Genomic DNA, 8542 nt, shown 5'->3' with positions numbered 1-8542 from the left:
AATGTTTTGTTTCTATCGGACACTAATTCTTGTTTGAGTTCGTCTCCCGTGGAAATACTTCACTCTGTACGGTTGGATCGTGTAAAACCTTTTGTGCAGTTTGAGAACGAAAATAAAGCTCCTTGGTTGTATTTCAGCGTCTGAGAGTCTGTCGCTGCTGCCAGAAATAATGTGGAATTAATGTTGCATTAAATGATGAAGCTTTCTTTATTGATTCAATTAATAATCATTTTTTATTTCAATCATTTCTAGGTTTAAAGATTAATGTTGAGCATCATGTGATCATCTGTGCGTCACATGATTGGCTGAAAGTTCGATCGAGACGCTCTGAGATCCATTAGTATCGTCTGGTGACGCTTTTATTATTTTCAAATTGAATTTAAAATACTTTGAATTTAAAGAAAAAAAATGATTGGAATTCAAATATAAAACTGTGAAAAATAACAAGTGAAATATTTTAAACAAATTATTTTTTAATTCAGTTAATCTTTTCAATAAAATCAACCTTTAAACATAGAAATAATAGAATTAAATAATTCAAATAAATGTAAATGACTTTGACTAAAACATTTAAAAGAATGTTCAATATTTTTAAATGAATTAGTTGTATTTTTCTGATCTACTTTTCAATAAAAAAAATATTTTATTTAATTATTTAAAAACAAGAATTCAAAGTTTAAACTGTTTTTTCAATTTTTCTGATGAAACTGATTTTCTTCCGTCGCGTGATTTTCTCAAATGTTCAAGTCGCTCGTCGATCGTTGTGACATTTTGACCTTGAATTTAGAAAATGTTGATTTTTTTTTACTATTTCAAATCAAACGTTTTAAAAAAAAAAATTAATATTTTGAAAATACACAATAAAACCGAAGTAAACCTTTCAATATATAAATATTAATATAATTAAATGTTTAAAAAGTTAAACCTTCTACATTTGAATCCTTTGAAATGATAAAGTTAATCATTAAATAGTCATTTACTGGACAAACGTTTCCTAGTATTTTATAAGAATCTTCCACACGGTGGCGCTGTCGCTCCAGTGCGCGTCCACTGCAGTCTTCGCTGCAGCGATTGATGAATAGAATCCATTCACAAAACGAGGTCAAACTTCCTCGTTTAACCTTTTTTTAAACACAAACAGTGAAATAAAACATGTTTTCATATAAAACTATGATCATTGTTTGAAGATTCGATTCTTCGCTCGTAACATGAAAATAAAACATTAAATAATAATGTAAATAAATATTTATGACGTGTTTCGCTTCATATTAAGTCAAATAACGTGTAAATATTCGCGTAAATGAAGTTAAATGAACCGAAAAACGAGATTAAATCCATTATTTTCCACCTTTGTTTACTTGTTTTCGTCGCACCACGTGCTCGACGTCGAGCCGCGCATGCGCGCTCTGCGGCATCGACGCTCGGCACGTGCCTCTGCTGGTGGCGCGCGCAGCCAAAAACAACAGTCGCCACCACGCGGGCGGCCCCGCCCACTCCTGCCCCGCAGCTGATTGGCCGGTGGTCACCCAAGCACCGCCCATTTGAAGAAGCGGATTGGTGGATTTATGACGAGGCTGCGATCTGATTGGCTGCTATTTGTGGAAGTGTCTGTGTTGCTTGGCTTCTGCTGCGTTCACGGCCGTCATAACAACTTCTCACAGAATCAAGTTGTTTTCTCTCGTCGTTTAAGTTTAAAACGTTGCTTTGTATAGAATTTAAAAATATATACAGATATATCTGTCAACGACAAGATCATTTGACGAAAAATGGATCACGCGAATTTATTGAATTACAAATTAGGTAAATAATTAAAATAATACGCCATGTTGTGAACTTTCACATTGATGTCATTTAAGGAACAAAAACAGTAAAGTTTTACGCTTGTTTTTTATATATTTTTAAATATATTATTTATGTTTTTGAACCTTTTCACTTTAAAACGAATAAAACATTTAAGTCACTAGTTTGAGTCCCACGAGCCCTAAATCATATATATGTTTGTTTATATATTTATGTCGTAAAGAGCTGCTCAAGGGCACGTCGGCAGTGAGCCCACCTGAACCTGCGACCCACTTATGACGTAGCCTCTCGTCCATGACGCTGTGGTCTCTGGTGATGAGTTCAAGGACTTGTTTGTCTGCGCAGCTCCAAACAATTCTCTCGTTTCCTACAGCCTTCAAATGTGTCACAGGATTACTGGACTAAAGGAAGATTAATCTGAGTTCTGTTGGTTCCGCAGCAGGAGAAGAGAACCAGGCTCGGTCCAGAGGAGGTTCGATCATTCAGAGCATCATCGTGTTCAGGACCAGAGACTCGAGCCTCAGAACCAGAACCTTCTGGACGGACTCTAAAGGTCGCTCCAGAGACCCTTCAATGACCCTCGGGACCTCCATGGGCTGGACCCGGACTCTGCGCCCGGACGGGTCGACGGTGTCTTGATGTCCAGCGGCTCGTGCGTGTGTCCGCGGCGGGGAAGGAGACGCGAACTCGGGGTGAGTTTGAGTGACCGCGCCTGTCCTTGAACGCATCACGGCTTTATTGTTTTTGCACTTTTAACGCAAACTCTGGTGTGACGCTGCTGTGGTGCGTTCAGGTGCACGTCGTCATGGCTGCAGGTGTCAGTGAAGCTTTGATAAGGAGCTGCAGCTCTGCGGTGGTGCGTTCACGTGCAGCTGTGAAGCAACACCATTATTGCTGTGTTCAGGAACCATGGGAAATAAAGAAGCTCTAGTGTTGAGCTGCCATTTTTAATGATACATTATTATTACAATATCTCATGTTATGACAACGATATTTGAGGAATATTGACTTGTTTCTCGAATTAACTCACAGTGTTTGGCTTGTTTTCGTTTTGGCTCATATCATGTTGTTGTTCTTTTTAAATGCTATTTTAAATTTAAATGTGTTAAAAAATCGACCAAAACAGCGTCTTATGCTTCATAAAAAGTGTCGTTCTTTAGTTTATGTATTAATAAAGGCTACAAAAACTCCAAATCGCGTTCTATTTATCGTCGTGTGCGCGTGAAGTCGAGAATAAACGTTTATTATTATTTTCTCATCATCTTGTATTTATTTACACATCCGGGGAATCGCGCGCTCCCGCCCTCCAGCTGCGGGGCGTTCAGGCCGCATGGGAAATAACAAGCTCTGAAGGACAATAGTCAAAACTGGAACAGCTTGTACTTGTTTATTAACTCAGAACAAGAAAGATATTTACTGTCGAAATATATTATATATATATAACAGTTTAAAGGTATTATTTCCTCCGGATGTTTGTCCTCACGTGATAGAATTGACATGACAATGATGATGAAAAGAACAATATATAATAATAATAAGATGAAGCGTTGCTGAGTAAGTTAGTTATTGTTAATATAACTGTTAATATTTGATGTGTTTGTGTCTATAAAACCGGTTTAAAGAGGTGATAATGCGCTAAATGTATCATATTGTCATCGATAAATGGTTAGTTTAAACCTCAATAAATGAAACTGTTCACTTATATTCGTCTTTATTCCGTATTTCAATGGATTTATTTCGAGTCAAACGCCAGCGCTGGTAAACAAGCTCACCTCGCGTCCCATCTTTCCCACGGGAGCCTGAACGCAGCGCGGCGCGCTACAGGCCGCGCTGCGCTGTCGCTCCTCGCTGGCCCCGCCCCCCGGTGACGTCACCAGGCCAAAAGTACCGTCCATCACGAACACAAAGACAACAAAAGCTGCTTTAACGGAACCGTCAGCACCTGCGCGACCCAGAGCCTCGTCCGGGACCAGAACCGCACTCATGGACCCGAACCTCGAGGCTTTGATGTAGCGACACGAACCCCTTGTTTCCTCGAGCAGCTGCTGTTGTTTTCTCCAGGTGAGGTAAGTTACCTGTTCAACGCACCTGGACCCGCGGTTCTGACCCGGGTCTGGTTCGTGTCGCTCACTCGGTTCGGGAGAAAGAAGCGACAAAAAAAAAACTGTTGCTCGAAGAGTCTTTGTCTTTGTTGAGAAGAAGAAAACAAGAAGAAAACAAGAAGAAAACAAGAAGAAAACACCTGTACAGGTGATCTCAGGTGATCGAACCTCGTCACAAGTGTCAGTCGAAGCAGGATTTGTTGTTATTTTCTCGTGAGAATCTTTTGTTCGACACTTCCTGCACAACGTGTCGACTCTTTGTCTCAGTGACGTCAGTCTTACCTGAAGCACTTCTTTCACTTTCAGCAAAAACTCCTCAAAACACGCTTTAAATCACACGCACGCGCGTGTCAGTCGCGCACGAGCGTTGACATGTGTTCGACTGTCAATATTCGATCATTATGATCGATCTATTATCTATTATTGTCACAATAATAACGTGTGTTTGTCAGAGAATATGATTCTAAACAACCAGATTATCATGGAATTAATAATGAACTTGTTTTGTTTTTTTTAAATCCTCACATTTCTGTTTATTTGATTCTATTCCATGTTTGTTATATGAAAGTTTATAACAAAAGATGAAACAAACAGACACATTATATTAAGATATGTTGTACAAACATTAAAAGTAATAACAACAACAATAATAACAAGTAATAATGATGATGTGAAAATAATACAATAATGATAAATACATCAACAACACACAGCATAAGTAAAAAGTTTAAAACTTTGATTTTATTTAACAGAAGAAAAAAAAAAAAACAATGATGAAATTTTATTGATCAACTTTTATCTTTGTGTATCGATTATGAAGTGTTGAGTAAATATCTTTCCTTTGTTGTTGAGTGTGTGTGTGCGTGTGTGTGCGTGCGTGCGTGCGTGTGTGTGTGTGTGTGTGTGTGTGTGTGTGTGTGTGTGTGTGTGTGTGTGTGTGTGTGTGTGTGTGTGTGTGTGTGTGTGTGTGTGTGTGTGTGTGTGTGTGTGTGTGTGTGTGTGTGTGTGTGTGTGTCACTGGGGTTAAACTGGGCTAATTCAAAAAGGGGATTTGGTTCTTTTCATGCAGGGATTATACTGGAGCACCTGTGCGGCCTGTTCACCATATATGTAGATGTGGGTCCACTGGTGTGTTGTGTGATTGTGTGAGTGTGTGTGTGATAGTGTGTACATGTGTGTGTGCTTCCTGTTGAGTTGCGGAAGCTCCTTTGTTTTCTCGTCTGGCTTCTGTCTCGACTCTGCTCTTCCTGTTGCTGCTGATCTGGAAACTTCCAGAGCCGCAGATGTTTGTTGTGTTGTTTCCACCTTCAGTTGTGTTTTTACTTCATTTCTGATGTTGTGTTTGTCCGCGCGCGCCTCAGGTGCAACAGGTAGTGTGTTTTTTTTACCCTGTTAGTCCAGCAGAGTCTGGCTCAACAGCGCCCCCACCGGTGGACGGTGTGTCGTCAACAACATCTCTTGATTGACAGCTACTTGATAAATTCTTCCAAATGTTTCTCACTCGCCTGAAGCTCCTCCTGCACAGGTGACGTCACGGAAGTTCCTCCTCTGACTTCCTGTCATCATCATGCTGACACCTGATTGGCTGAAGAAATGTATTTGTTGAAAGTGAAATATAAGGTTTATAGTAATCAATAAAAACATGTAACACCCCCAATAAAAACAAAATAAATATATACATTTATTTATTTGTTACATGAACTAAAAAGTAATTTCATTCTGTGTAATATTTCTTTCATCTACCAAATACTTTTTCCAAGATAAATTTAAAAGAAGGATTTCATCTTAAATAAACCACAAATAGAACATATATATATTATTCAGAGATGAAAAGTAGGCGAAGAAGAGAGTGAAGAGAGGGAGGACAGAAGCTAACCTGCTACCATGAATGCTAAAGTAGCTAAGTTTGTCATTAGCATTAACAAATACTTGGGTGTGTTTATTGGCAAAAATCTGTCGATACAGAGGCAACGATACGATGTATAGTGATAGTGTAGTAACAAGTATACATGTGTAGTATTGTTGAGTACTTGACTCTGGTGTTGTGATAGTGTAGTAACAAGTATACATGTGTAGTATTGTTGAGTACTTGACTCTGGTGTTGTGATAGTGTAGTAACAAGTATATATGTGTAGTATTGTTGAGTACTTGACTCTGGTGTTGTGATAGTGTAGTAACAAGTATACATGTGTAGTATTGTTGAGTACTTGACTCTGGTGTTGTGATAGTGTAGTAACAAGTATACATGTGTAGTATTGTTGAGTACTTGACTCTGGTGTTGTGATAGTGTAGTAACAAGTATATATGTGTAGTATTGTCCAGTACTTGACTCTGGTGTTGTGATAGTGTAGTAACAATTAATATGTGTAGTATTGTCCAGTACTTGACTCTGGTGTTGTGATAGTGTAGTAACAAGTATATATGTGTAGTATTGTTGAGTACTTGACTCTGGTGTTGTGAGAGTGTAGAAACAAGTATACATGTGTAGTATTGTCCAGTACTTGACTCTGGTGTTGTGATAGTGTAGTAACAAGTATATATGTGTAGTATTGTCCAGTACTTGACTCTGGTGTTGTGATAGTGTAGTAACAAGTATATATGTATAGTATTGTCCAGTACTTGACTCTGGTGTTGTGATAGTGTAGTAACAAGTATATATGTGTAGTATTGTCCAGTACTTGACTCTGGTGTTGTGATAGTGTAGTAACAAGTATATATGTGTAGTATTGTCCAGTACTTGACTCTGGTGTTGTGATAGTGTAGTAACAAGTATATATGTGTAGTATTGTTGAGTACTTGACTCTGGTGTTGTGATAGTGTAGTAACAAGTATATATGTGTAGTATTGTCCAGTACTTGACTCTGGTGTTGTGATAGTGTAGTAACAAGTATATATGTGTAGTATTGTCCAGTACTAGACTCTGGTGTTGTGATAGTGTAGTAACAAGTATATATGTGTAGTATTGTCCAGTACTTGACTCTGGTGTTGTGATAGTGTAGTAACAAGTATATATGTGTAGTATTGTCCAGTACTTGACTCTGGTGTTGTGAGGGTGTAGTAACAAGTATACATGTGTAGTATTGTCCAGTAATTGACTCTGGTGTTGTGAGGGTGTAGTAACAAGTATACATGTGTAGTATTGTCCAGTACTTGACTCTGGTGTTGTGATAGTGTAGTAACAAGTATATATGTGTAGTATTGTCCAGTACTTGACTCTGGTGTTGTGATAGTGTAGTAACAAGTATATATGTGTAGTATTGTCCAGTACTTGACTCTGGTGTTGTGATAGTGTAGTAACAAGTATATATGTGTAGTATTGTCCAGTACTTGACTCTGGTGTTGTGATAGTGTAGTAACAAGTATACATGTGTAGTATTGTCCAGTACTTGACTCTGGTGTTGTGATAGTGTAGTAACAAGTATATATGTGTAGTATTGTCCAGTACTTGACTCTGGTGTTGTGATAGTGTAGTAACAAGTATATATGTGTAGTATTGTCCAGTACTTGACTCTGGTGTTGTGATAGTGTAGTAACAAGTATATATGTATATTATTGTCCAGTACTTGACTCTGGTGTTGTGATAGTGTAGTAACAAGTATATATGTGTAGTATTGTCCAGTACTTGACTCTGGTGTTGTGATAGTGTAGTAACAAGTATATATGTGTAGTATTGTTGAGTACTTGACTCTGGTGTTGTGATAGTGTAGTAACAAGTATATATGTGTAGTATTGTTCAGTACTTGACTCTGGTGTTGTGATAGTGTAGTAACAAGTATATATGTGTAGTATTGTCCAGTACTAGACTCTGGTGTTGTGATAGTGTAGTAACAAGTATATATGTGTAGTATTGTCCAGTACTTGACTCTGGTGTTGTGATAGTGTAGTAACAAGTATATATGTGTAGTATTGTCCAGTACTTGACTCTGGTGTTGTGAGGGTGTAGTAACAAGTATACATGTGTAGTATTGTCCAGTAATTGACTCTGGTGTTGTGAGGGTGTAGTAACAAGTATACATGTGTAGTATTGTCCAGTACTTGACTCTGGTGTTGTGATAGTGTAGTAACAAGTATATATGTGTAGTATTGTCCAGTACTTGACTCTGGTGTTGTGATAGTGTAGTAACAAGTATATATGTGTAGTATTGTCCAGTACTTGACTCTGGTGTTGTGATAGTGTAGTAACAAGTATATATGTGTAGTATTGTCCAGTACTTGACTCTGGTGTTGTGATAGTGTAGTAACAAGTATACATGTGTAGTATTGTCCAGTACTTGACTCTGGTGTTGTGATAGTGTAGTAACAAGTATATATGTGTAGTATTGTCCAGTACTTGACTCTGGTGTTGTGATAGTGTAGTAACAAGTATATATGTGTAGTATTGTCCAGTACTTGACTCTGGTGTTGTGATAGTGTAGTAACAAGTATATATGTGTAGTAGTGTCCAGTACTTGACTCTGGTGTTGTGATAGTGTAGTAACAAGTATATATGTGTAGTAGTGTCCAGTACTTGACTCTGGTGTTGTGATAGTGTAGTAACAAGTATATATGTGTAGTAGTGTCCAGTACTTGACTCTGGTGTTGTGATAGTGTAGTAACAAGTATATATGTGTAGTATTGTCCAGTACTTGACTCTGGTGTTG

General features: G+C 38.0%; 1 protein-coding gene across 3 annotated transcripts in view; it reads left to right on the top strand.

Annotated features, from left to right (window-relative positions):
• Positions 1-2128: 2128 nt before the first annotated feature.
• The window catches only part of ypel1 (yippee-like 1), a 35357-nt gene continuing 28943 nt past the window's right edge, over positions 2129-8542 (top strand). The window contains exon 1 of one of the 3 annotated variants that reach the window (XM_087813210.1): positions 2129-2492. The gene's annotated coding sequence lies outside the window, so the exon portion shown is untranslated. Of the gene's footprint in view, positions 2493-3689; positions 3867-8542 lie in introns of those variants that run through there. The other 2 variants (XM_087813202.1, XM_087813219.1) reach the window with 2 other exon arrangements.

The sequence above is a fragment of the Callionymus lyra genome, chromosome 1 (genome assembly GCF_982586985.1).
Source record: "Callionymus lyra chromosome 1, fCalLyr1.hap1.1, whole genome shotgun sequence".
Lineage (NCBI taxonomy): Eukaryota > Metazoa > Chordata > Actinopteri > Syngnathiformes > Callionymidae > Callionymus > Callionymus lyra.
The sequence above is the reverse complement of the archived record's forward strand: the minus strand, read 5'-3'. Positions and strand labels throughout refer to the sequence as shown.